This window comes from Parus major, chromosome 3 (genome assembly GCF_001522545.3).
Source record: "Parus major isolate Abel chromosome 3, Parus_major1.1, whole genome shotgun sequence".
NCBI classification, from domain to species: domain Eukaryota; kingdom Metazoa; phylum Chordata; class Aves; order Passeriformes; family Paridae; genus Parus; species Parus major.
In genome coordinates this window covers 42247091-42274107 of record NC_031770.1, presented here as the reverse complement: position 1 = coordinate 42274107, position 27017 = coordinate 42247091, and positions in this window count along the sequence as shown.

The window sequence follows — 27017 nt, the reverse complement described above, 5'->3', positions numbered from 1 at the left end:
GGAACCAGCCCACGGAGTCAGTGAAAACCATGTCCACATGGTTTAGTGGAATATCTTTGATTTTACTACAAGTAGATGACTGACGAGAAAATCCAGCCCACTACTTTCAGAAGGAAGGAAGCTGCAAAAATGAAAGCACTTATCTCCAGAGAAAATCATGCAGTGATGGAGAAGCCAAAACATGTGGGTTTACTGTGCTGTGGGTAAGTGTAGCCCATGAAGTGGAAATGGAGAGGAAGGAGTTACTGATTTTGAGAATTATACCCTGGATAGAGAAGTATAGCAGAGAATTTAATGCCTGGGAGGGTCAGATCCTGGGAGGGGTGAGGAGTTCAGACCCAGGTTCCTTGTGCTGTGTCCTCTGGTTGTAAAGATGCAGGATGATTTAGCAAGGGGCCTCCTTTGTGGGGGAAAGGCAGCAAAACACTTTGCAAGGAAAGCTGAAACTGAAGCTGACACCTTTTCCTTGTAATGAGAAGCTATAATTCAAAGCAAGCTTTCCAAGGCACAGATATGTGTGCACATTCATGAAAACTCGCTGCAGTAAAGAAGAAAATGGGAGCACAAAAAAACTATTTTCCTTGCCTTAATGAGGCTAATGGCCCTTTACTCTCCACGGAGTGCTGAAGGATGCCATCATTAACTTTTGATTTGCAATTTGTATGCACCTTGCTGTATTTGTGGTTTTTTTATAGTGGCAATCTCAGTGCAATATCTAGGATAAAAGGAAAAGCAGCATGGAGAGTTCCTGCGGTGGGCAGTGATGAACTGCCTGGCCTATCTGCCAAGCCACAGAAGTCACCTGCCACGGTCAGGCAGCTTGGGGACATGATGAGTGCCAGTAGTGCACTCTTTGTATGGAAATGCATGAGGTGAGCCCTCAGTTCCTGTTAGAAATGTCCTCAAAACCAAGGGCTGGGCAGCGTATCTTGGCACTAGTGCAAGCAGCACCCTTTCTGCCTGAGCTGCTTCTTTTGGAGAAGTTGTAGCAGATGATACTGAGAGGAAGGAAAAGAAAATGTAGGGGGAAAAGGAGGCAGCACATCCTGTTCCTGCAAAGAAAGAAAACTATAAAAACAGCATAAATATATGACATTTCAGCATGTGCAAAAAAACATATGGCTCTGGCTAATATAACTGAGACTTTGTAGTGAGTGGCAAGAATTAATTACTATAAAGCTACCCTGTGTGTATGGAAATGCATATATATATATATGTATGTATATATATATATATAGGTGTGTGGGATGGGAGAGAGTGTCAAACAAAAGTCTATCTCCTCAGACACTGTAGGGTTTTCTTTTCCCTGGTGGTAGATCTCAACACGATGACCACCCTTCTGACAGATCCAATTTTGGAAGTCAGTAGTGGGATAGTTTAATTGGGGACTGGGAGTCATGCAACATGCAGAGCTCCCTGGTGTTTCTGAAAGAAAGAAAAAGGTCTTTGGAGATGTGGTGTGGGAAGGATACATTCAGCCCAGACTCAGCTAGGGAACTCCAGCCTATACTAAACTCAGCCATAAGGGGAGCTGCTGTTTGCCTAGATGACTCTTGTTAATAGAGTTGTTGATTATGGTACCAGCTGGAAAACCAGTTACAGCCATTCTAGAAGCAGGGGAACAAGAGACTCTGCTCTGGATGCAGTGTTCAAGACAGGCTGGCAGGAGGGATGAGACCAATAGTGATACTCAGGGGTGGGATGTGGAAGACCCGAATCCTCACCCCAGATGTATCACGGTTTCCAGAGGGAGCTTCTCTGCCAGCAGCCACAGATTTCCTTTTCTATGGCCCTGGACAGATCTTACCATCTGCCAAGGATAATCCACTAGGCTCTGAAGATGCTTAATTCAAATGCAGTAGCAAAGTTTGGACCCCAACAATGGTTGATTTTTTTCAGCAGCTAAAGAGAAAATCAAAACACAGAGAAGATCCTACTACTTCCAGAAAAACAATTTTTTTGGATCAAAAAAAGTGAAAAAAAATTGTCTTATGCTTGAACAAAATATTTCATGTTGGGTCTCTGATCACAAAGAAACAAGAAAGCAAAAGGCACCCCATGCCCTCTGTTGAACTGGGAGCCTGACCTTCTGACAGGGTGAGGACCCATTCTGCATGACTTGTACAGAGACATCTGGAAGTGTGATAGAGATGGGAACGGAATTAATTTTCCTGGGTCTTCGGTCTCTCTGCCAAAAGGCTTGCCAGACATCATCTCCTGATTTTCCTCTGGTGTTTTCTTGAAGTGTCTTGCGTATCTCCTGTTTGAGCTTGAGCTATTTATAGCACAGCAGCAGGCAGGGAGCAGAGTATAGCTAAGGCTACAGACCCACTGGCATTTTTCACTAAACTAATGTCCCGTGGCTCTTGCAGGAGCAGCGTGGTCATACACTCACAAAAAGAAATGAAATAAATTATTTCATACAATATATCTTGACTCCTTCCTCCCTAAAACAGCCTCATCAATTTTAATGCTAAATGAATAAATAATAACAAGACACTTAAGGTGTTAATGGAGCATTAATTATTGCTGAGGTTTCCGTGGAAGGGCATGTGACATCCACATTAATACCGAATGACTTTCTTTATGACTAGCATAATTACAGAGAATATTAAATGAAGAAAGAAGTGATGGGGCTCTCAGTAGTCATTGTCACAACTGCTCATACAGAACCCGATTTCTGATACTATATTTACCTAAATTGGCTAGGAAAAGCAAGGAGGCATGTAAAGCACAATGAATCACTCCAGTTTACATCTCTAGCTTGAGAAACTGCTTCCTCATTGCCCACAGGAGAATAACAAGCATGGCCATCCGGGTCTGGTTTAAACCTGAGACTATGGCAAAACATGTCAGAAAAACAGAGTGTTGCTTTCCACTTATGCTTGGAAAGTTGATTTTTCTTTTCTTATCAGAAGTAATAGCAGACATGATTTTATGAATAAAACCGAGGAGGGGAACTTAAGTTCACCTGGCCATTCACACATGGCTGTGAAGTCAGAGTTTTACAACCAGGGAGGGCTCTGGGGAAGTTTTGAGTCTTATATTTGTGTGGAAAGTGAGGGCTTGAGCACATAAAAGGCCACGTCACGGTTTTTGGAGCACTTGGAGTACATTGGGAATTAAGAGCTTTTGTCTGAGAGAAGTGTCTGGCCCTGAAGACAACTCCAGTATCCACCAGAGCTGATAGAAAGAGTATCCTTGTGTTTACCTTTGAAATTGGAAAGGGTTTTAATTCCTAGGAATTAAAAGTGCTCACAGTGCTCAGCCCTGAGTGAGGGAGCTGTAGAGCTGGGGCTCCCCCGTGCCACCTTCTTGACAAAGGAGAGCTGAAAGCCCTGGAGGCAAAGGGGTCCCAGGTCAGTAGGGCCCAGATTGCAGAAATGCCCAAAGTAGGGTTGCAGCTCTGGGGTTTTCAATTGAATGCAGGTGTGAGGCTGGGGGAGACACAAGCTCTGGCAGCCATACAGAGCTCCTGGGGTATTTTCCTGGGTGTGCCCTATTGTACAGTCCCTCAGCTTCACACTGGGTTTAATTATCCAAGGCAAAAAAATTGACCCAGGAGCACGAAGGCAGAGTAAAGAGGCTTACTCCTACCTGTGTGAAAATATCCCCACTTGTGAACTTTGAGTTTACTTGAAACTGAAACTTGAGCCTGGATTTCACCATCAGAATAGACTGCTGAGTGTTCTGAGCATCCTTTGATGAGCTGCCGTGCAGCTTTTCTGCATGGCTGATCTCCTAACTCCCATGGCATTACTTCAAGTGCATGACTGACTGCCTCAGAAACTGGCCCCCCTCTGCCCAAAATGACTTGAGCTAACTTGCCAACGTGGTTTGACTTTTGGATTAAACAAGTTCTAGATGTGCCTGAAATGTTCCCACAGATAGAAATCCCTTTGTGAAAGGGCATGTGAAAGGTGAGTGAGATTTGGGAGAACTTTGTACTTCATTCATACTTTCTTCTCTAATTGGAAATGTGAGTTGGTTGTTGCATCCTTTTATTCGACTTCTTCGGGCTCTTTGGAAGCCCTGTTGTATCTGTGTGCCTGTCAATTTCCCCAACAGACTAATTCCACTTGCTCTGCTGACATGTAGTTAATTATGTTTCAGTTAACTCATTTTCCTGGATGATGCTCAGCTGCTGCCTGTAAATGAAATGGCTGCCTGGCTAATCAAAAGTTTCTGAAGTTTCTCTCCACCCTGGGCACATGCCCATGGTCCAGATCCTGGCTGCAGCTTGGGAAGAGGGATGCGTGAGTGAAATGTGAGGAAGAAGAAAGTAAATGGACCCTGAATCTTCTGAAACTTCAAACTCTCTCTGCAAATAAATTAAGTGTGCCTAGGAATATTTGATCAGAAGTGGTTACCCTATGGCAGCTGGATGAGCTCTTAGAAGAGGCAGGAGCAGGAAATGCTCTCTGCTCATGGTCATGTCCTTCCTTCAGCTCCTTGTTTGGGTCAAAACCAGCCCAGAAAAGTGTCTGTATCTCACAGAAATGTCCCGTTTTTCCCTGAGTGAATCTGGTCCAATTTTTGAGCTTGTTTAGTGTGTTGGGCCTGCTTTCACACTGGCTATATACAAGGTAGGATTTTAGTGACACAGCTGCCTCTTCTCCATTAGCCCACAGCACTGAATTCTTCCCAAAGAAGACTGCAGCAGGACACATTACCATTTAATTAACCGTGAGTTAACATGGAAATAAAGCTTAGAATTAACCAAACTGTAAGAAATTATTTTTAACTGAACATGTCCACGGAAATATGGGAGCAGAATTTGATTTTGATCAATTTGATCGATAGCTATGGAGTTGTATCCAAGATAAATTTGCTTTGGATGTTACAATGGGCACGCAGCTCCTTTTGTGATGACATGACTGGACTGCAGCCCACAGCTGGGCAGTGACAGGATGCCTCAGGTGAAATTTCAGAGCCCTCTGTCCCATCTCCAAAAGCTTGACAATTCCCCATGGAAAATAATTCTGCTATCATGAAGTGGATTTCATGAATAAATCAGAGGCCAGCACTGCCAAGAATGTCTGAGGTGAGGTGCCTGAGAGGCAACAGCTCACATGAAGAATAGCTAATAAAAATAAACTCACTCTTATGCAGAACTTCAGAGTTATTTCACAATATCCCACATGCTTCCCTTTATTTGCTTGTCTGGGACACATATGAAAGAAATCTGTTTTGGGAAGCTCGTGTCTTTATTTTTAATGGGAGAACTTCAGTAGACACCTGACTTCTCATAGAACTCACTGGCACCTGGGCATTTAGCTCTGATTCCTTCATGTTAATTTTTGGTAACCAATCTAAACTTTAGCTTACAGAAGGCCTTAGTTATGGACCGTTTTCTTTGTTCTTCCTGCTCTGAAACCTAGTAAAATCTAGTATAAAAATCAGTTCCATCTAAAGGCAATCGTAAGAGACCAAGTATCTAGACTGAACTGGAAAAACTATATTTTCTGTGCTTAAAAAAAAATAATATTTTTTCCCTATATCTTAAAGGAGGGATGAAAGAACATCATCAGGGCTGGATTTCTTCAGCACCATTTCACTGCATTAATGGTGGTTTGGTTGTCTAGCAATCTCTGAGATCTGTGACAGACATCTCACATCCTGTCTGATTTGCAATACACAATATCCAACAAAGTCTTTCTGTACTGGTCATGCACAAAAAAAATAAGTTATTGACAGAAATAATTGGTAGAAAGTACATAAAGGCAGAGGATATATTCTTTATTTGTTTGTTTCTGCTCTCCAATACTACCAAGAGTGTTTTATGGGCTGCTCAGATATTTTCTGGTATTTGCTGGAATTTTATGTCTGGAGATCACTTTTCCCACAGACATTAATGAGAATACAGATGTGGCCTCTGTCTCCATCTGTCACATCATAATCTTGTCTTTATCAGAACTGGACCTTCCCCTAAAGTTATGTCAAGATCCAATCTATAAGCACTGACATTTCAGTAGTGCTGATTTTGGCTTTCTAGTCAGTCTATTGAGTTCCCCACCACCCATGAAGTACTTCCTGGGTTTGCTATACTTTTGCTCAAAAGCCTCACAGTGTTTCAAAGCTTCTTTCTTCTGTCTCTGGATTTTGTATATCAGTTCTGTCACCTTTGAGGCAGTTTATGCTGTTGTTTTCAGCATCCTAGCTCAGGGCTCCTTCACTGATCCCCAGGAAGCTCTTCAGACCTGGCAGCACTTATCCTTGGAGCATGGTTGCAAGGGAAGTTATTTTTCTACTCTTACTACTAGCAGGAGCAGGTCTGGATGAAATACTGGCATCATTGAAATCTCTGTCAAATATTCCATTGGTTTCAGTGGGGATGAGTCAATTTTACTTTCAAGACTTCAGCATGTCACCAACATAACTGTTCCAAACACAGATTTTTTGGGGGGAGAAAAATAGAGTTGTGAGGACAAGAGATATAAATAAAAAGAATGTACAAGATAAACTATGCATAAAGCACTCTGTACCTAACAATGAAATACAGCAAGATGGATTTTTCAGTAAATGAATGTGTTAGCTCATGCTTGACAGCATCTGTGCAAGCAAAGTCCTGCTGTATGCAAATTGGATGCCAAACAAATTCTGTGGTTAGGCAAATAAGCCATATGTATGCTTACCATGTGAATTGATAATTAATTCATGCTCCTGGGTAAAATGGAATCCTTTGTGAAATCCCACACCTGTATCAGTCTCTTCTCCATCCTGAAAAATCTTAACCATAGAATCAGAGGTCTGAAATTCTCAATGTAATTAATATTAAATGAAATCTAACACAGAATTTTATTCAAAAATTAGGTAACAATTAGCACTCATTGACTAGCATTTAAAGACTGGAGGGAGGCAAATGTAGCTGTAATCATATGTAAAAGGGATGAAGAGTGTGGAGGAATCTAGGGAATGCCAACTCTTACAGTTGTGCCAGGCAGATTAGCTCGGACTGTGGTACAGAATAACGTTAGTGGACATCTGGATAAAACCAGGCAAGTGATAAAGGTTCAACCTGGCTTCTGAGAGGGAAGGTCTGCCTAACAGTTTTGTTATTTTTTGGCATTTTGGTGAGATCAGTTAATACGTGATGCCAGTGACGCTGTCTCTTTGGTTTTCCTAAGGTCTTCTCATAAAGATGTTTTGAAAACTAAGGAACTAGGGGACAAGAGGTAGGATCCTCATCAACCCAAATAGTTGGCTAAATGATAGAAAATGACAAATGGAAGTAAATGGTAATTTTCCTTAGTGGAGGGAAGTCATCAAAGGAGCTGTGCAGGTCTTTTACCTGTGCTAATCATCTGTGCCAAGTCTAGGTTCTTTGATGTGTTCATAAATGATCTGGAGAGGGAAGGGAGCCTTGAGTTAGCATTTGTTGGCAGTACCAAGTTGTTCAGGGTACTGAAATGAAAGCAGACTGTTATGAATTGCAAGAGGATCTAATGAAAGTGACTAGCAATAAAAAAAAAAATCAAATTCTTGTAGATTAATTGTCTAGATTGTGAGTCAAACAGCTTACATCACTGTGTGAGCTGGTGCATATGGAGGGGAGGACAACCTCCAGTTTGCATCTGTGGTTGAGCTCTGAGCAGACAGGTCCATGGAAAGAGCGCATCCATCCACAGAGATAATCAAAGGCAAATTAAATACTGAGACTTGTTGGGAAATGAAGAGAGCATGAAACAAGAACCCCAGTGCTGCTGCCAGAGATGGGGGTCCCAGCTCAGCTCTGTGCAGCTCAGGGTCCCTGTCTGCAAACAGCACAACCGAAGGTATTCTTACAAGGAACGGCTGGGTTGGTTACAACTGTTCAGCCTCAAAAAGGTAGCATTTGAGAGGATGTAAGAAAGATTCAAAAAGTTGAGTGTCATGGGTGAGATGGCTAGGAATCAACAGCTCACTGTCTAGGCTGCAAGCCCTAGGGCCATGCAACCACTGTTGAGTGAAGCCAGCATGACAAAAGCAAGAGTGATCACTTCTCTTTGTCAATTGCTAGCTCACATGCAAATATATTGGCTGTCAGACACAGTTGTTCAAGAGGACTCTTGACAGTGTTGCCTATCTGGGTTATATAGCTGTATGGCCTAGCTTTTGGCTTGCCTGTGGCAGCAGGGCAGAGTTCCAGGGCTGCCCCAGTCCCATCCTGCTTGGAGAGTGAAAACTGGAGTGCTTTTTATTAACAGCCTGCTGAAATGTCTGCCCAGTGGCAAATAAAGGACCAGACTCAAAAGTGAGCTGCTCAGACACCATTAGCTCCTGTCAGAGTGGTGCCAAAAGAAAAAAAAACAGGAAGAGGGAATGTGTTTTCCCCCCTCCAGTTGAGCAATTTCCAACAACCATTAAAATGTTATAATAATGTAATTACTGCGATCTTTTTACCACAGAGCAGATTTAAGTGTTCTTTTCAAGGCAATGCTTTATTTTTTCATTTCCCAAGTATGAATCTCACAATAACTCCAAGTCTTCTTAGTGTGGAATGCCAAACAGCTGACTTTACTATAGTGATTTTACTCTTAAAGAAGAGGTACACCATATACTTTGAGTTTTCACATTTTTGAGGGAAGAGAGCCATAAAGATTTTGGCACCTTCCTGTTTAAGCTAGTTAAGCAAAAGTGAGGGAGGATTATCTCAGATGTCTGATCTGCAGGTTCATTTACTGTGATGACTGCTGGGCTTGCACATGGTCTTGGAATGCCAGCCTTCCTATTTAGAGCAGGAATGTTATCTGGAGGGCTACTTCTTCAGGACCTTCATGTCCACATGCATCATCCATGATGAGCAGAAACTGAGCTCTCCAAGGGGCAGAGGATCAGCTGAGCTTGCACACAGCCTGGCTCACATGGCTGAGGGTGGATGGCAGCTTGGGCTGGCGATGTAGCAGCTGAACCACCACCAGCAGCCTCCCACCAAGGCTGCCAGCAACATTTCGGTGCTCATCTCTGTGAGCATCCCCTCCCTGCTGACTCTGGAGATGGGGGGAAGCAGCTCTGTGTCTCTCTCCTGGCTGCTATAGCCCTGCTGACTGCTCCCCTGCAAAGGACGCTCATGCCAGTGCTGCTGCTCTCCTAGGGTGTTCGACAGATTCGCTTTTTATTCCCTTTTTTCCCACCCCTCATGCATAAATCTTGTCGGCTTCAACCTAATTGCATCTTTTTCCGACAGATTGTCTCAGGAGCAATGCAAATGAGCTTTGAAATGTGGAGATCTGGTTTATATTTGTCAGTTAATTGCCTGAGTGGCACAGACATCTAGAGCTGGCACCTGCCTCCTTGTGTTAAGATCCATCTTTGATTTCAGATCCGATGCTGCATGTAGAAGCTGAGCTCTTGACAGAGGAGGATGTGCTCTTTGGGCAGTATCTTGCTCTAGGTGAGCCTGACATGAATTCCTTGCAGTGGGTCTGTTTTACCCTGCAAACGCTGACGACAGAGGCTGTGGCCCAATGCAAGGCAGCATGGATCTGCTCACTTCTAGGTGAGCTGACCCAAGTTTCACCCAGTGAAGCCCCAGCCTTCTTGCCCATCTGCCTGGTCCTGGTTTTGTGTGACCATATGCATCTGTAGTGCATGGACTCACTTCTCCCTGAGATTTGACTCTGGGGTGTTTATGGGCATAAACAGGGCAGGGGGAGAGGCAGCATCTTCCTTAGTATAACTGGCTGACTGCACACAGATGCTGGAAAAAAAATAGGACATTTTGTTCTTTTTTGACATCTTTATTTCAAAAAAGTTCCCTCACACTTAAACATTAGGTCTTGAAATTCAGCCTATATTTCTTTTGCACTTCATTTCATCCCCTTGTCCAAATTTCTTCATTCAAATCCATGTCAGCTTTACCCAAACTCCCAGCAGCACACAGATGAAGTTAGTCAAGTACAGAGCTAGCTCTCATACCAAATGTCTGATATCAACCCTGTTTTCTTTCCCACACACTTCTGTCCTTTTTTTGCACTCTCTCTCTCTCCAAGATGGCAATCAGCTAAACAACAACACATTTTCTGAGAAACCCAGCCCATTGGGCTGTGCAGTATCTGACTTCCCTTCAGATAACCCTTACTGCTCCTGCTGCCTCTCTGCCAGGGACTCCTACAGCAACACATCAAATTAACTGAGTACCCTGCAAAATGCCCCACTGCAAGCACTACATACTGAAACTACACCATGGCCCTAGCCCTAGCTCTGACATTTGCTAGCTCATCCCAATGCAGAACACAATAGAGACACATTGGAAAGGTTTGTCGTCTCCCACTGACACAAATGTCATGGTATCTCCATGCTGCATGACAGGTGCATTAGAAATTCATAGACTAATTTATCTGTGCTGCAGCAGGAATTTGGGGTGGATGACTTCAAGGCTGGAAGCATCTGCCAGCATAGGTCTGCGAAGTATAAGTTTCACTGGCTCTCTGGGTAAATTATCTAAACACTGAAGAAACTGTGAATGTATCAATTCAAAGCAGCTCTGAGGCTTTGTCCCTGGTGGTTCATCATCTCTTCCATGGAAGCAACAGACATGGGCTGTTAGGACTGAGCAGAAAGATCAGGTAGTCATATGCATGTCCATGTGTGGGATCAAGAGCTTAAATCTCCATGAAACCTGGAGGAGTGATAAAACTGGCATCCTGCATCTGTTGCTAGGGAGCTGGGACCATAAGGCAGGAACCATGGCAGTCTGTGTAAGGAGAAAGCACTAGATGAGATGTGCTTTTACAAAGGATTTTCTTTCCTTTAAAATCTGTCAAAGACCATGAAATGCAAAGACAAGCATTATTTGGAGAAATTAAACCACAAATGCACATAGAGGCAGGAAAAGTGTATTCAGGGGAATATCACCACCCTAGCCCCATTCTTATATTCCCGGTTGGCCACTTAAGTCCCTATTCCAGTTTTGCAGGTGGGGAAATCTAGCCAGATAGTGTTAAGGATGGAAACCACCCTACAGCTGGATATGAAGCTGTGTGGGTCAGCCACTTGTGGGGAATGGTGTGCACTTTCACATGGAAGACACAGAGCATTACCAACTCCTGTGCTGTGGGCTGGTATCTGATCTTCTCCCAGGAGCAGTACACTGATTTTGCTCTTGACAGGCAGCTCTGTCTACCTCTGTTGAGACAAACTTATCCCAGCTGTATCTCCACCAGAATGAGCTGAATAACACCAGGGACAAATGTGGGTCTTGCAGATTTTCACACTGTTGCCTTTGGCAGCACTGCAGTATGCAAACACAGCTGAGGTTCAGTATTGGCAGTTCTTCATACTTTATTTCTTGCAGAGGATAAATGCATGTTGTGGGGGTCCTTATTTTGCCATATTCAAACTCATATTTTTGTGTAGCATGTAATTAACAAAATGCTCCAGTTAATCGGAATGTGAAGTATTTAAAATCAGCCTTCTGATTCTGCACTTCCACTGCTTACTAACAAACCAATACATGCTGCCCCAGGGTATTTACCACAGAATAACAACCAGATGGGTTATTTTGCTTCAAGCTGTTAACCTGAGCTGATTAATAAAACCCTGGAAAAGGCTCATATACTTTAGCCCTTTATTGATGTCAGAAAGTTCTACAGAATATATTTCTCATACTCCCCCTGATCACTTTTCCAGAAGTACAAGGTTGATCATCATCTCTTGATAAGCAAACAATTTATAAACATTTATTCATGTATATTTTAAGTGTTTGCTAATCTGTGTTTTCTATTTTCAGTGACTAAATGGAGACTTTTGGGGGCTCATTTCCATTAAGGCTGATCATTTATCAGTGCTCAGTACTGAGTTATGGCATCCCACTTGGCATCCTGTTTCTGTCCATGCTAAGAACCTAATTTGAGGCTGGAGATTATGTCCTGGGAATAGACAGTGAAACTTCAGCATTATGGAGATGGGAATGGTGACATCTAAGGTTCTTTTTGGATCACTTCCCAGGAAACTACCCACATAAATTTGTGTTGGTCTGCCTTGTAACATGAAACAACTACTCCCTTTACAGTTCCTGTTACATTGCTGTCTGTTGTGTTAGTTACCCCAAGCACATTAAAAAAAATCCAAGTCTGCCTTTGACTCTAATAATCCTCATGTCAATTTTATTTGTTGCAACAGAGGAGCGGCTATAATAAACATAAAACAAAGAAATTAGGAAATCTTCATTACAGAGTGCTTTTACTAGTATCTTGTACTAATAAACACAGTTGTCTATTTGGAAAGATGCCTCCAATCTGTTGATTTATTTTATATTAGCAGTGCTGTGAATGCTGGTTTCTCTGCTTTTATAAGACAAGCAGCAGAAAGAGGGCTGCCTCGCAGGAGAGTTATGGAAAATCAGCTTGGCCATCTCTGTAAATACTGTTTTATGCCATCAGCTGGAAGATTATTTCTGAGCAATTGAGAGGGCTCATTGTCTCAGCCTTTCTGTTTGTTTCTGTCAGGCCAAATTCTATTCCTGCTTGAATCGGTTGCATTGTTCTTGCTGACTTCAGTAAGTCAAGAGCACGGCCAGAAACCTTCAGCTTGTGATGGGTCACTGACAACCTCATGGTCACTGTGGACAAAATGTGTCCATGAATTCAGGCTTCCTGCAGCAGTGCCCAGGCAAGAAGTGCCCAGGGAAGGTCCCCAGCCTGCTGCTGTTGTGGTGGGAGGGAAAAACCCAGCCAGCTGCAGTTGTATTCTCCATACAGTAACACTTGAACCCAAGGGTTTGCTCACCCGCACATGGAAAATCTGACTGTTTTCAATTTTACTGATTGTTTTTTAAATCTAATCAGATTTTACTCTTGAAATGAGATAATGGGGCAGCTCTGGAAACCACTGGGTGTGAGGAGCAGGGCAGGGCTGCTTGCTGAGTGCTGCAGTGCATCGAGTGCCTGTCCACTTCATCAGGCAGCTCCAAGACCCCCTTCCTCTGAGAAGGTGGAGACCTCGCTTCAGTTACAGCACTGTTCAAAGCTTTTTCTTCCTCACAGCTCTTGGCCATATTCCCTGGCCAGCTTTCCAACTATTTTTATACTTTGTTGCGTTTAGAGCATGTGTGTTCTGATGCTGTGGGATGTAAGCAGCAGCAACCCAGGAAAGGCAATTGCCCCGAGAAGAGAGACTGCTCAAGATGATGCTCTCAAGCTGCAGTAGCTCATATCAAGAAGGACCATGGACTTTTGCTCTCTCCTAGAGCAATGAGGAAAAGTGCTGGTTTTCCATAAGACCTAGCCCTAGAAGTTAGGTCATTACTTTATCATGTTTATCAGAATTCACAGCTGCAGAGAAAAACAAAGATACAGTGTCTCTTGAACTTCAGACACCAGTTGGGTAAGGAAGAGATCCAACAAATATGGTCACACAAACAAATAAAAGGACAAGTGTTTGTTTGGGAGATCCTTGCTTCCCTGGCTGAGGATTGTCTTGATTTAGACTGATCTGTGCCTTGAGCACAGAGGGCATGGGGAGGAGGGGCTTGTTCTGCAGCTGCAACAGGGTTTATGCAGGCCTCTGTTCGGTGATGCCTCTAACTGGGCTGCTCAGAGGATGCCACCACAGCTTTCCTCAGAGACTCCTAGTGAGAACTGAGACTATTTCAGTGAGCCCTGAGGTTGTCTTGGTGAGCCCTGAGACCGTGTCAGTGAGCGCTCACATTGTGGCCAGGGAGCCCAGCTGAATGCAGAGTGCCCCATCTCTTGTATTCACCCATCAAGCCTCCCTTACAAAGCAGGAATAAGAAGCTTTATTTCCAGTCCCTGTAAGTTCTTCTCTTACTTGGGTCTGACAAATGTTATTTTTACCTGGAACTAGATATTTGGCTTAGAGGATTGGCCAGGTCTCTTTAGGCCATTACCCACTGTGTGTTTTGTACATGGAACAGCAGACTGGGGATGGGACTTATGGTTCTAGCTCCCCTAAAACCTTTTGTCATTACCCTAAATTTTTGTTCAAAAAACCTAAAAGCATGTAGGGAGCACAGATTTCCCTACAGAATACACCTGATCTCAGTTTTTTTCTATCTGAAGCTTGTGTAAGGATTCCTCTGGTGCCACCCACACTGCAGACCCACTCATGCACCCCAGCCCTCAGCCACAAGGTTCCACAATCCCTAATGCCCAGTGTCAGACAAAAAACCTGACACTAAAGTTCTATGACATTTTGATCATATTCATTTATATTTTTCATATTGATCATATTCATATATATATTTTATTTCTTCCACCATGAGAAATTTGCAGGAAGTCTGTAAGGCCAGCCTTAAGCATTTGCAACGCTTTCTTCACGTTTATTTTACAAGTGTGAATGCAGCACCTTAGGCCCAGAGAGGGACTGAAAAGCCTGAGGATCCAAGGGAGCATCCATACCACAGCAGTGCCAGACTGCAAAAATACCTCTTGTTGAGTGTACAATGCAAAGACCTTGGGAAGGACAACATCAGCCTGGAGGATCACAGGGATTAGGTTGGGTAGCTACAGTGCAGCAGGTAGAAAGGGGCAGCAAGGAGGGAAAATAACACGTCCCATGTGCTCACTGGCAACACCAGGGACAGGCCTACATGTCCTGCTGTCCTTGCAGAATCACTGCCCAGGAGAGCTCAGTGCCCCAAATTTGTTATGTTACCCTTCCCCATCAAAGCTCTCTTCTCTTCTGCCCAGGCTTCCTGGGAAAGCAAGTTTCAATTAGAACAAAAAGAGCTCCCTTGCCCCTCTCCAAGGGAGATTCTGTAGCAACAGCTGTGCACATCCCTAACCCACTCCCAGATGGGTGATGCAGCTATATGGGGATATTGGGCTTTGGAAACAGGATTTCCTCACTTTGCAGGAGCAAGGAAGACAGTGTGAAATTCAGGTGCCATCATTACAGCCCGTTGGCTCTTCTGGAGCTGATTCCATTGAACCCTGGCCTCTGCTGCCATTCCCCCCAGGCTGTGATGTTAATTGTGTGCTGACTCCTGGTTTTGTAACACAAAAATTGCTCCACTTTAGGCCTTGCTTCTGCTAATCTCACAATTAATTTCAGCAGAGTTAACCCTGGTTTTAACTTCTTTGCAGCCTGAAGGACTTCTGAGATAGGAAACACAGGGCAGTGGGTGGGGCTGTTAAAGGTATGTTTAAATATAATTTTTCATACCTGAGCAATCCCAGAAAGACATACAGCGGGTGATAACCTCGGGTGCCAAACATTCTGCTCCCCTGATGAAAGCTCCTGGTACACCTGAGTGCCACACACACTCCTGTCCTCCCATAACAACTGGTGTACAAAGAAATAAGGGAAGGAATGAGTGCAGTCATATCCTCAGCCATTAATTTAAACTGTGGTTATTGACTAGAGTGCCCTTATATTTCTATGCATTAAGTGATGTTTCTGCTTTGGATAGCATCACTGAGGGAAGGGATAGGACATTTTGTAGAGATCTATCAACAAGAGAAAGTGCTGCATAAGAATTTAATACCATTATTTAATTAGGGATTCAACATACTGTATTTAAGCTCATATACTTACATAGCTTTTTTTACTGTCAGTTACAAGCAGTACTGTAAAGTACCTCTCCCTTGGGATGGTTGTCTGTGCCTCACTAGTGATTACTGCAGTAAGGAGTGGCCACATTAAATGTTCGAGTTAGAAAAAGATTTTACAAAGCTGGGCTGTGAGGCATGAGGAGTTATTTCAGATAAACAACCCAAGTACATCTGTTTCCCTCTAAATGTTATCTTAAACTTTAGTGTTGGGTTTTCTGGCAGAGAAATCAAACTTTAGGCAGGCTTTGAACACCCAGATATAATTTTCTTTTTGTTTGCTGATCGTGACATTTTCTTATGGCTGCCTCAAGGAGCTGGAGGAGCTGGATTTTCCTCTGTTATAGCGAAGTAACCCTTTTGATTGCCGCAAGGTGAATGCTGACTTCTCTGTTACCTTACCTGCTCGCACGGAGGTGGTGAGCTGCCCAAGTCTGCCACTTGCAGTAACATGGTCATGAACACAGTGTTCCTGGCCTTGCAATTCGCCATCCTGCAAGCAGCTGGAATAAATTGAAAGCAAGCAGGAGACAGTATTGTTACCATATGTATTCCTTATCTTGATTTATTTTCATTGAGTAAGTTTTTAAAGAGTTTTTAAGAACTCAAGTGCTATCAAGGATTCTAGACACTTCCAGAAAAAACAAAGACTACAGGTAGGAAGTTATATTTTAAAACAACATGTTTCAAATGCTGTTTGTTTTCCCCACAGGCATTCGAACATGATATATTTTTTCCTGTATTTTTATCCCCACTCTGAAAGCCAGGATAAAGTGCTACAGGCAAAACTGAAAAGGGATATAAAGTATTCAGGCAAAGTTCTCTAAAAGTTTTTCTATTTTGAAGACTGCTTCTTTTAGGACTGAGAGATAATAAAGGCTTGTGGGGAAAAACTCGTTTAGTGATATACTGTCTGATGTGCTCTCTGTCCAAAAATTAATATAACTTGAGTGCAGATGCAAATATATAGAGTGCAAACACAAATTTAAAGATACTCAGTGGAGATGGGTTGAATACCTTTACAATGTCTTACATAGGCCTAGATCTATGGGTCTGACCAAGAAAATATCCTCAAAGAAGAGTATCAGGTTACATGAAAGACACTTCTATCTAAGAGAGGGTCAGCACTCAAATCCAGAGTCCATATCCAACTGGAAAAGTGAGAAAATCTCTTTTGTTCTGCTGAACAAGCAACATGACTCTGCTAACCTTGAAGACAAGTACCAATTTTGAATTCAAAAGGTTTGACTTTATTGACCCATTCAACAACTTCAGAGGCATCGAGCCTGATCCACCCTAGTTTTAGTGAGAGCAGGGCTAGCAGAAAACCTTCATGAAGTGGTAATTTGGGCACAAACTTCCTCTGGTTGTGGCTTTCTGTGCCTTCAGATGCTCACTCATGAAGCCCCTTCTAACTCCCACTGCCAGTGTGCATAGACAGGGGCAACTCCTGGAGCTTGACATGGGGACAGTGATGATACACACAAACACCTGCAGTGCCTAGGGAAGAATTTAGACCTGTTTCCTTTGAGATGGCCCTGAGTTTTGGAGCTGATGGAGCCAGGACCTCAGCTTTCCTCCGCCCTTCACCCTTCATCACCTCTAGAACACTGGTTTCCAAAGGATTTCAGTGAGAGCTTATCCCTGTTCAATGTGTGATGAGCAGGCTGTGGTTTAATGACTGGTGGCTGGGGGCTGTCCTGTCATTCCAAATCTAGGACTGAAATGACTTGAGACATTTGCCACTGCTGAACAATATGTGTAGGGCCTTTGGGGATCTGCAACTCACAAGCTGTCTTCTAAACTTCCGCTGACCCATTGGACCTGGAGCAGATGCCACTGGCACTTTCTCACCCTTAGGACTCAATGTTCCCAACAGGGCAGGCCTAATCCTGCTGCAGGTACACACTGAGGAGGTTGCTGTAGAAGCTTGCAGCATTAAGGATAGATGGGAAGCTCTAAGAGGAGCAGCCGAGGTCACTTGGTCTGTCCAGCCTGGAGGAGGCTGAGGGGAGACCTCAGTGCAGTTACAGCTTCCTTGTGAGTGGAAGAGGAGGATCAGGCACAGATCTCTTCTGTCTCGTGAGCAAGGACAGGACATGAGAGGATGGCCTGAAGTTGTCATCAAGTGTAATGGGAGGTTTAGGTTAGATATTAGAAAAGGGTTCTTAACCCAGAGGGTGGTAGGGCACTGGAACAGGCTCCCCAGAGAAGTGGTCACAGCCTGAGAAAGTTCAATAATTGTTTGGACAATGCTCTCAGGCACGTGGTGTGACTCGTGGGGATGTCCTGTGCAGGGCCGGGAGATGGACTCAACGATTCTTGAGGGTCCCTTCCAGCTCAGGACATCCTGTAGTTCTATTCTGTAGTTCTGGGATTATGAAAAGCCCCTTTGCTTCCTCAAACAGGATGGCAGGCTTCAGCCCTGCTTCCAGGTCTTCCCATGGCACTTCAGGGAAACACTTTTGGCCCAATGAGTAAGGCAGTGGTTTGGATGGGAATATTCACTCTGCCTGGCTGCAGGCAGTGCTGCTTGCTCAGACCCCTCTGCACAGGTTTGATGGGGGAACTCACCCCTGTGCCAGGGTTCCAAGCAAAGGCAGCAGCACTTCCAGAGGTTTTCTGTCTGCAGCCCATACAGCAAGGTGATTTACCATTCATTTTTAGGCTGTTCTGAACAGGTACCTAGATCAAAGCAGGACACCACCCGTTTTCATTGTCTTCCTGCAAATCTGATTTCAGTGGCAAACTACCACTGGCTTCAACATAAATATCATAGGGTCCACTATAAATAGAAGTGATGCCTGTTTTAGAAACAGTCAGAAATGTTTCCTTCCATCTTCTACCAACCTTTGTCTTCTATTTTTAAGCTCTTTTTCCATTTCAGTCACTGTTTTATCTTCCCTTTAATGTCTTTGTACAAAAGCCATTAATCTACTGTATGGAAAACTGTCAAATGCTTCTGGAAAATCAAAATATTCTGCTACCCACTAAATTGCTCTTATCTGTCATGGCAGTGGTATCTTCAAAGGATTCCTGAAGAGTAGTTAAGCATGACATGATCCTCCTGTGCCTCAGCCTGTGCTGGCTTCCTCTAATCTAGCTGGGGTTTGGTCACCCTGCTCTTACTACATCCCCTGAAATGGCTCCCAAGCATTTTCCCCAGAACAAATGTCCAACTCACCGGCCATATTGTTTCCTGGCTTGTCTTATTAGTCTATTTTATTTTATTTTCTTAAACAAGAGTCATGTTTGCCAATTCCCATCTCTCACGTAGCATTTCCCCTCCTTGGACCTTTTACAAATGTGACTGCTTGTTTCCCTGATTCCTGTGCACACTCCCTCAGACACCAAGGGGTCTGCGATGTGGGATCAACAGTGGATTTCTGCCACTTGGTAAATCCTGCATCCACTTCTGGACAGAGCTTTCTCTTTTACAGCTGGAAATCTAATCTCAGACCAGAGCAGGCTCTTTTCTCCAACAGAGTTTAAAGCTCGCATTTTCCCGAATAGGAACATCCGTTACCTATTCTGTTAATAATTTTGTGCAACAGCTAATGATTAAGAGATGTTTTAAAAAGAGAATATGTCTTTGGAAACTAAAGCCAGCTTAAAACAGCTGTCTGGAGCACAGTTTCAATACTTCTGCTTTCTGACCAGAGCATTGTCCCAGGGACAGGGAACATGAATTGTTGTTGTATCCCCAGGTAATGGGCTGCAGCAGAGAGGTGGAGACAATAGGCAATTCTGCATCAGCCAGAGACATTTCTTTAGATGGCTTCGTCTTGCCGCAAGAGTCCAGGTCAGACTTAACAGTCAGTGTTTAAATACTGTGTCAGAAAGTTCATTTGGGTGTACTGAGAGAGGAAAAGCATCAGCAGAGAACACTAACTCTGTCTGCGCTCCTCAAAAGTGGGGTTTTCCATTGATTATTAGCTCCAGGCTCCAAATACTGTTCAGTGCTGACGAGACTCAGGTGTGATCTTCTCCTCCCACACACACATATTGCTAACATCTGTTAATATTCTTCTGGTTCAGTTTCTCAGCCCAGGAAGTGCTAACCTTGACACACATATTTAATTTCAAGTGCAGCAAGACTGTTGATGGTAAAGCACTTACTGAGCCTGCTTGGATGAGTACATAAGTTAATAGCTTTCTGTTGGACTCATGTATATGCATGATGCTAATGACAGCTTTTACATGAATTCCTGCAGGGAAACAGTGCACAATCTATATTAATATCCCGTCTCCATTTGACTCTGCAATTTCACATATTAATTGATTAACAGCAGCCAGAAGGAATGAACAAGAACGCTAGGCCAATTTTCTAAGGCCTGGCCAGCACATAAAGGGCTTAATGGATCTCTGCCTGCAATGAACCCAGCCTTGACCTTACTGAAAGTAATGGTAGTGCTGTGCTTATTTCAACTGCAATTAATAGAGATTCAATAGTTGTACTGTACCTCAGGAGAGGGGATCCAAAGAATGTGAATACCACAATGCCTGTGCTCCATAACTAAAAATACTGATTTCTACCCCTAGAATTGCTTGGCCAAAGCACATTCAGAAACTACCAAATGATAGTCATAAATGAAAAAAAAAGAAAGAAAGAGTTGAGCTAAAAGCACGATAGGAACTTCCTTCTTTTTAAGACTAGCGTGTACTCTCCCCATCCTCTTAGCACACTGCTTTTGAACTCAAAAATCACTTCTTGGAACTCAGACAGATCTGTAAGCAGTTTAAATCCTTTTAGTTTATACACATCTACATGTATGCATTTCTGCAAGAAGTTCCCATGAAGGGTCATTTTTACAGTAGTGAGAAATCTGTCCTCTTCAGTGGTCCTTTCTCTAAGAAGGTTTGAGCAGTGCAATTTAGCTGGTTCAAACGAGTCATCTGGACTCTGCAGGTATGTCCAGGGAGGCCCCAGGCTGGCCTGGAATAGACATCTCAGGGAGTAAGAAGACCACAAAGATCACTGGTGTCCTGACACTCCCTCATTGCCTGTTTTCCTAATGCTGCATCCTGCTGGAACTCCCAGGTCTCCTCAGTAGTCCCTGAGGGTTGTCTTACATAGGAGTCTCCTCCTGGCTTGTTAGGATAAATTATAAGCACTTTCTCCACTGAAGTGTAAGGACAAAGTCTTGCTTCTCAGTGAATGAGGTGCAGAGCTTCCATAGGGCTGCAGGCCACTCACCCTGGCACTAGGAGGGCACCTTCCTCCACTTGAGAAAGTCAGAGCATCTTTCCTCTCCACTAGCAACTCGAGGACCATCAACAGGAGAAAAAGAGTGTCTTCTGCCTTCGTTCAGTGTGTCTTTAGTGACCTTTTGCTAGGAAACTGCATAATTTAATGTAGTGCATCATTGAAATTATTTTTTATATATTTCATATTGTATTTATAAGTATTTAATTAAATATTTTATCATTAGTTAATGCATTCATATATAGTATTATATATTATATAATAGATTACATTAAATATATATGTATTAATTTATTTCGTTTTAATAATTATTATTAATTATAATTTATTTATTTTTCCATTTTATGATAATTATTAATAATAATTTGACTGCATTTTGATTTTTATTTATCAAAATAAAGATGTTGAAAGATTTTTAACTGAGTCAACCTCTCACTTCCCTGCAGCTAAAACTACTTAACAACTGAGATGCTTCTACCAGCACTGCACAAACAATGATTGTTTTCTAGAAGAAAGGTTGTATATATAAGGATTGTGTTATAAATAATTTTTTTCATTACATGTCTAATAAGCATGAGCAAATATCAGGCAGAAAAGTTCTTAGAACTTTAAAGGGGTCTGTAGGCTATTACTGCATCATTCAGGGCTTGGGATAGCCATTTTCAATGAGATGCACTCTTTGTTTCATGTCTTCATTCCCAGACAAAAGTCATATCAGAAGATTTAAAGTATTTGTTTCTGAGGTTGGTGTGTTGCTAATGAACACATAAGCCAACTCTTTCTTAAATACATAAGCCTGTCTAAGTGATCTAGACATTTCTCTAGCTTTTTCAGTTGTTTAATTTACTTCTTGTTCACAAAATTTGCATTTAGTGTTGGGTAGGTTTCATTTGGCATAGCTCTTTCCATACGAGGTTTTCAGTGAACTGCAAGCCAAGGTTAAACACTGGGCTGTCAGTGGGCAGGGAGTTCAGGTTGTTCTGCTACACATTTCCTCTTTGGCCTGGTTAAATCAGGTGGAAACAGCCAGTCTATGCTTGTAATTTTGTGTGTACTGAGACAGGATGAGGATTTAACATGCAGTAGCATTCCTGGAGAACCTCACAGTGACAGTCACTGGTGGCAGAGGAAGAGCCTGCTTCTGGCACAAGCTACAGATATGTCTGGAAGACTTCTGGTTACTGAAAAACAAGGACACACATGAAGTAAATCCAGAACACATCTAAGTTCCTCTGCTTTGCAGTCTCCTTGGCCAATAAATACAATAATAATGAGCCCTTAGCCCTTTTTACCCCATTCTTTTTGTGTCTTATCCATATACTCTGTAAATTCTTATGGGACAGAGATTGGCCTTGCAAAGCAGCTTAGAACTCTAGACACATGCTGGTCCTGAGGGCCAGAGGAACAGTGGGCAACTTCAAGCTAGTGCTTTGTTTTGATTCTTCAATGTTTTTAAGGCAATGCTATATGTTCTGTATTGCTAGCCGCTCTATGATCTCAGTGACTGGGCAGAAGTACTCATCACATGTGCATGGGACTTCCAGACCTGCCTGTACCCAGCTCCAGTGCAGGTCACACTCTGATTTTACCAAACCAATCCATTCATGAACACCTCCAGATTCTGAAAGGCCTAGCTAAAAGATTTCTTCCATTAGTCAGTTTTCTGACACTGGTTCTCCTGATTCACCTCTGATGAGCTGACACAGCCGTGCTGAAAGCCTCTCTGATTTTGCAGCGGCTGAGAGCTAAGTAGTTGCAAGCCAGTCCACAAGCATGGGCTGAGTTACCACTTCAGTAGCTGCCCAGTGATCTTCAGGCTTTTTGGGTTGCACATGGAGTATATGTGTGCAATTTCCCTGCACCAAGGCAGGGGATGTGAGCACTACCTTCACTGGGGTTTTATAGGGACAGGAAAGGCTGTGCTTACATCCCATCAAGGCTGGCTCATTTCACACCATCTCTGAATCCTCCAGTTTGTTTAAGCAGAGCAAAGGAGGAAGTGGAGGCTCTTTTTGCCAAAGTCACCAAAGACAGGGGGAAACAAGGAAAGGAAACTCAAAATGCTGACTTAAAAGCCTGTTTCCAGGCTCTGGTGTAAGGCGATATCAAGTGACAGGGAACACACACACACACATCTCACCACTTCCTCTATCTTGGAAGATGACAGGAAGGATGAGGCCATTTTGCTTTGAGGATGAGCTAAGTTAAGCCCTTAAAATGAAACAAAGACAATTTGTAGACCCCTGATAAAAACCCTGCGTGTGGCATAGAAAGTTTCCGCTGCTGTCCAATGGCTTTGTTATAATCTTATCGCCTGCTGCTGACTTATCCAAACAGCTGCCTCCTACCTACTTATCTCTGTAGAGGAGTGGGGAAAATCACAGTGTATAACAAAGAGCTGTGGACCACACATCATGCACACATTCAGAAAGTCCCACTCATGCAGGATTCTGAATTTTGAGGAGCAGAAACTCTTCCATTACAAAATGCAGGATTTACCTTCATCTTGCTCTTGTTCCTGCTGCTATCAGTTATAGCACAAATGGGTGTTTACTCACCACCAAGATTTTACCCAGGCAAAAGAACAACTCTTACAGCTTCTCATAGCATGGTTCTCAGTCTCATAGCTCCCTGGGAGCAATTTTCTCCATATTAAACTTTTCCCAGTGGAAGTTCCTTTGAAATGGTGCCTTCTATCTTTCTGATGAAGTGGAGCACACCTGAATGTCAAAAACACAGCTCTGGCTCCTTCATGCATAGAAGGAAATTGAATAATTTTCTCCACCTGGAAAACTTCAAGTCTGGGAAATGGTGAATTAGGGTAGCAGCTCCTAGCCATGCTGCTGTGCTGAAACAGATGCTTTGGGATGGAAGTTGCATCCAATGAGTCATCTGCTTTGGTCTTGCTTGAAGTACATGCTGATCTCTTACATGTAGAACTTGTCCAAGAGTACGGTGTGCACAGAATGCATGAAAGGCTGAAAGCCTATTTTATATCACTGATGTACAGGTTGCCCAGGGAGATAGTGAAGTCTCCATACTTAGAAACATTCAAAAGCCTTTTGGGCACTGTCCTGGGCAACCTGCTGTAGAACAGACCCCTGCTTGAACAGAGGTATTGCACAATATGACTTGCCAAGGTCTCTCTCTCAACCTTAACCCTTCTGTGATCGATTCTCTGACACCACTGGCATTGGGGCAGCCCTTGCAAAATTTCCTTGGTGTCAGAATGGCCTTATCTATACTCCTGCAAATCTCCAATGCTTCAATGGCTTGCAGATTTTTTGATACCATGTACAGTCCCCTCAAGTTGGCATTGCAGCAGTAGGTCCCAGGGGAGTGCTGAATGCAGTTATGGTAAGCTGTGGCCCACAGTGAGCTGGGTCAGTGCCAACAGCAGTGATAATGTGCCAGCAGAGCTCTCTGTTAGCTGCCATCCTGAGCCTGCTCCAGCTCCACGGCACTCTTACCAAATTGAAATTCCTTGGCTTGATAAGAAAAGTTTTCCTTATATCTAACTGAAATATTGTCTGTCTGGTGATTTTTCTCCAGCTTTTCTTTGTCCCTCATCTCCTGACATTAAGAATTCATATTCCCTGTCCTCTTTGAGGAACTACACTGTCTTTCTGCATATGTTATCTACCAAACCCATTCCCATTTCTCTGCCTTCTCTGACTTCTGTCCCATTCTTACTCCTGGGGTCCCTCTGGCATGGAAGGATTTGAATCCACTACTCGGACAAGCAGAGTAAAATAGCTCTCATATTTGAGACCTCATATTTTAAAACCACAAATCAGTTTCCAAACTCAGCTGTAAGTCTATAAGCCCAGTGTGACTTACCTTTGACCCTCAGGACTTACATGCACTAGGCAGAGGTCAGAGAGGGATCCCATAGGACTCTCTCATGGAAAGGAAGATTTTCAAGAATGCAGATATGGTCCAGCAAGGTCCAGAGCACCCCATGCTGCTCTAGTTCCTGGGGGTCCAGTCCCCCAGCATCCTACACAAGGTGTATCCATCTCCGTGGAAGCAGAAGTTAGCCCAGAGGATTGGTTTTTCTGGGACAGCTATACAGAGCTCAGATATTTTCAGTTCATTATTCCCTTTAACCTCCAAACTGAATTTCGTCCAGGCCAAATAAAAATCACTGCTCAGAATCTGAGAGTCACAATAATCCTTCCTGAGAGAGGCACTTCACTGTCCTCCCTTTTTTAGCCGTTTCCTCTGAATCATCTCAATCAAGTTGCCAATAAGGAGAACACTGGACCTTTTTGGTCCTTTTTCACATAGGTCAGTTGTTAGCACCAGCACAATTTGCTTCATGAGAGACACAGATCTCCACAAAGTGCTGGTTAAGCTTCAATATTTATTGTATATTCTCTTGTGTTTAAAGTGACTGAAATCCCATGCTTTTATTTTGTTTTTGTTAATTTGGGATCTGCTCCAGGGTCAATTTAATCCAAAAGGAAGTCATCCTAAACAGTGAAAACACTGGACCAAATAGCCATAGCAGTTTCTTAGTATGCAATATGTTTATTTGAAATACAAATTGTAAAGTATAACAAGGTTTCTACTAATTTGTACTGTGAAGGAGTGAAAAACAAAGCTCAGTGGAGTCAAAGCTTCACTTGGTCATTTGGAGGCACAGATGCCAATTCTTCAGTTTTTTCCTAAAAGAGCTGTGTTTTTCTACTGTTCTCCTGGGAAATTGGCTGTATAGCTCCGTGAGTGCTTAAGGATCTCAACTTTCTCCCTCCTGCTCATTGGGAAGGAAAAGGTTGCAAATATGAAACCTGAAGGTTCAACTAGAAGACGGCAAATAAACTGGACCTGAAATCTTTTTATCTTAAAATCTCCTGATTATTGGCCCTGGCCCGCTTGCAATAAGCAACACTGAAAAGGCTTATTCAAAATCTGAACTCAGACTAATCCACTGAAAATATCTGCCATCTTGGGAGATGCAGCAGGAGAACTTGACCCCCTCAGCCAGAAAAGCAACAGTGAACCTGACAAGGAAGCCCTTTCTGGCTTAATTTCTGCATTCAGATTTAAGGGAGGAATGCAGATGATTTTTTAGCTGTCTGAAAATGATGATACTCTTTTAAACCCTTTGCATTAAGATGTTTTTGAGAAGCTTCCATGTCTATAAAATGAGATTTTTTGGGTGGTTTTTAAAGCAGGAGTTTTCAAACAGATCACCACAATTTAATAGGTTTAAGAGTAAGAGATTTGAAACCTCTCTGAAAATCTGCAAAATATGCTGAAATGGATCTTCCCAGCAGGTGTTTTAGCCATGCTGCACAATTCCATGAAATGAAGTTAAGTCCTGGCTGTACAAGAGGCAGCTCTCAAAAATAATCATTTTTCACTAACTGTTAGAAGGACTATTTCATGAAGTCAGCCTTGCTCTATTTAAATGCTAACACCCTTTCTCTTAACCAAACCCAGCATTTTCCTCACCACCACCTTTCTAGTGAAGCTCTACAAAAGGGCTGCAATGAAACGCAAATCCTTCTGAAGCCCGCCTGGTTTCGGATTTCATTATGAGCCTGAAACTCGACCCACGTTCGTCCAAAAGTTCAGTAAGGGTTCGTGAACTTTTCTAGCCCAACTGGATTGATTTATGATTTTGTGTCACAGCTACACGAATCACGTGGCTGCAGCATAAGGCACTGCTCGCTGAGCCTGAGCGCCAAGCCAAGCACATCAGAACCATGGCCTCTCCCCTTCCACCCTCTCCTTTTCCAAAAAGGGTGGATGCTGACTGTACATCCCCAGCGGCTTTCTGGGCCATCATCAAGTAAAAGAACCAATCTCTAGAAAGCTTTAAGGGATCTCGTTGTGCTGACCTGTCAGGAAAATGGTCCAATCTCACAGGGACTCAGCCAAAATAAAAAAAAAATAAAAAAAGAACAAAGCAAGAAAACAGATGCTCAGAGTTAAGTATCTTAATTTTTATTTTGTTGACCAAATAGCTGGGCTGATGTCCACACACGGCTGAGTGTACAACAGCTCCTGGTTTTAATCAGAGCTGTTGTTCAGATGACCAAGTACAAAGAGGAAGAAACCTCATAGTGGTGCTCCTTGGAAAAGTCTGTCCTTCCGTTGCAGGCAGTGCTGCTGGCTGCCTTCCCGTGGAGGAGACTGCCTCAGGCTGTAGGCAGCCAGCAACCCTCGGTGACACATGACAGTGACAGATGAGGAACTTAGGAAGTTATAAAGCTGCAAGGGTGGTACCTTCCCCACCTGCCACCTTCCTGCCTCCGAGCCCTGGTACCAAAGAATCTGTTCCAGCCAAGACATGCTGTGTCTGCATGTTC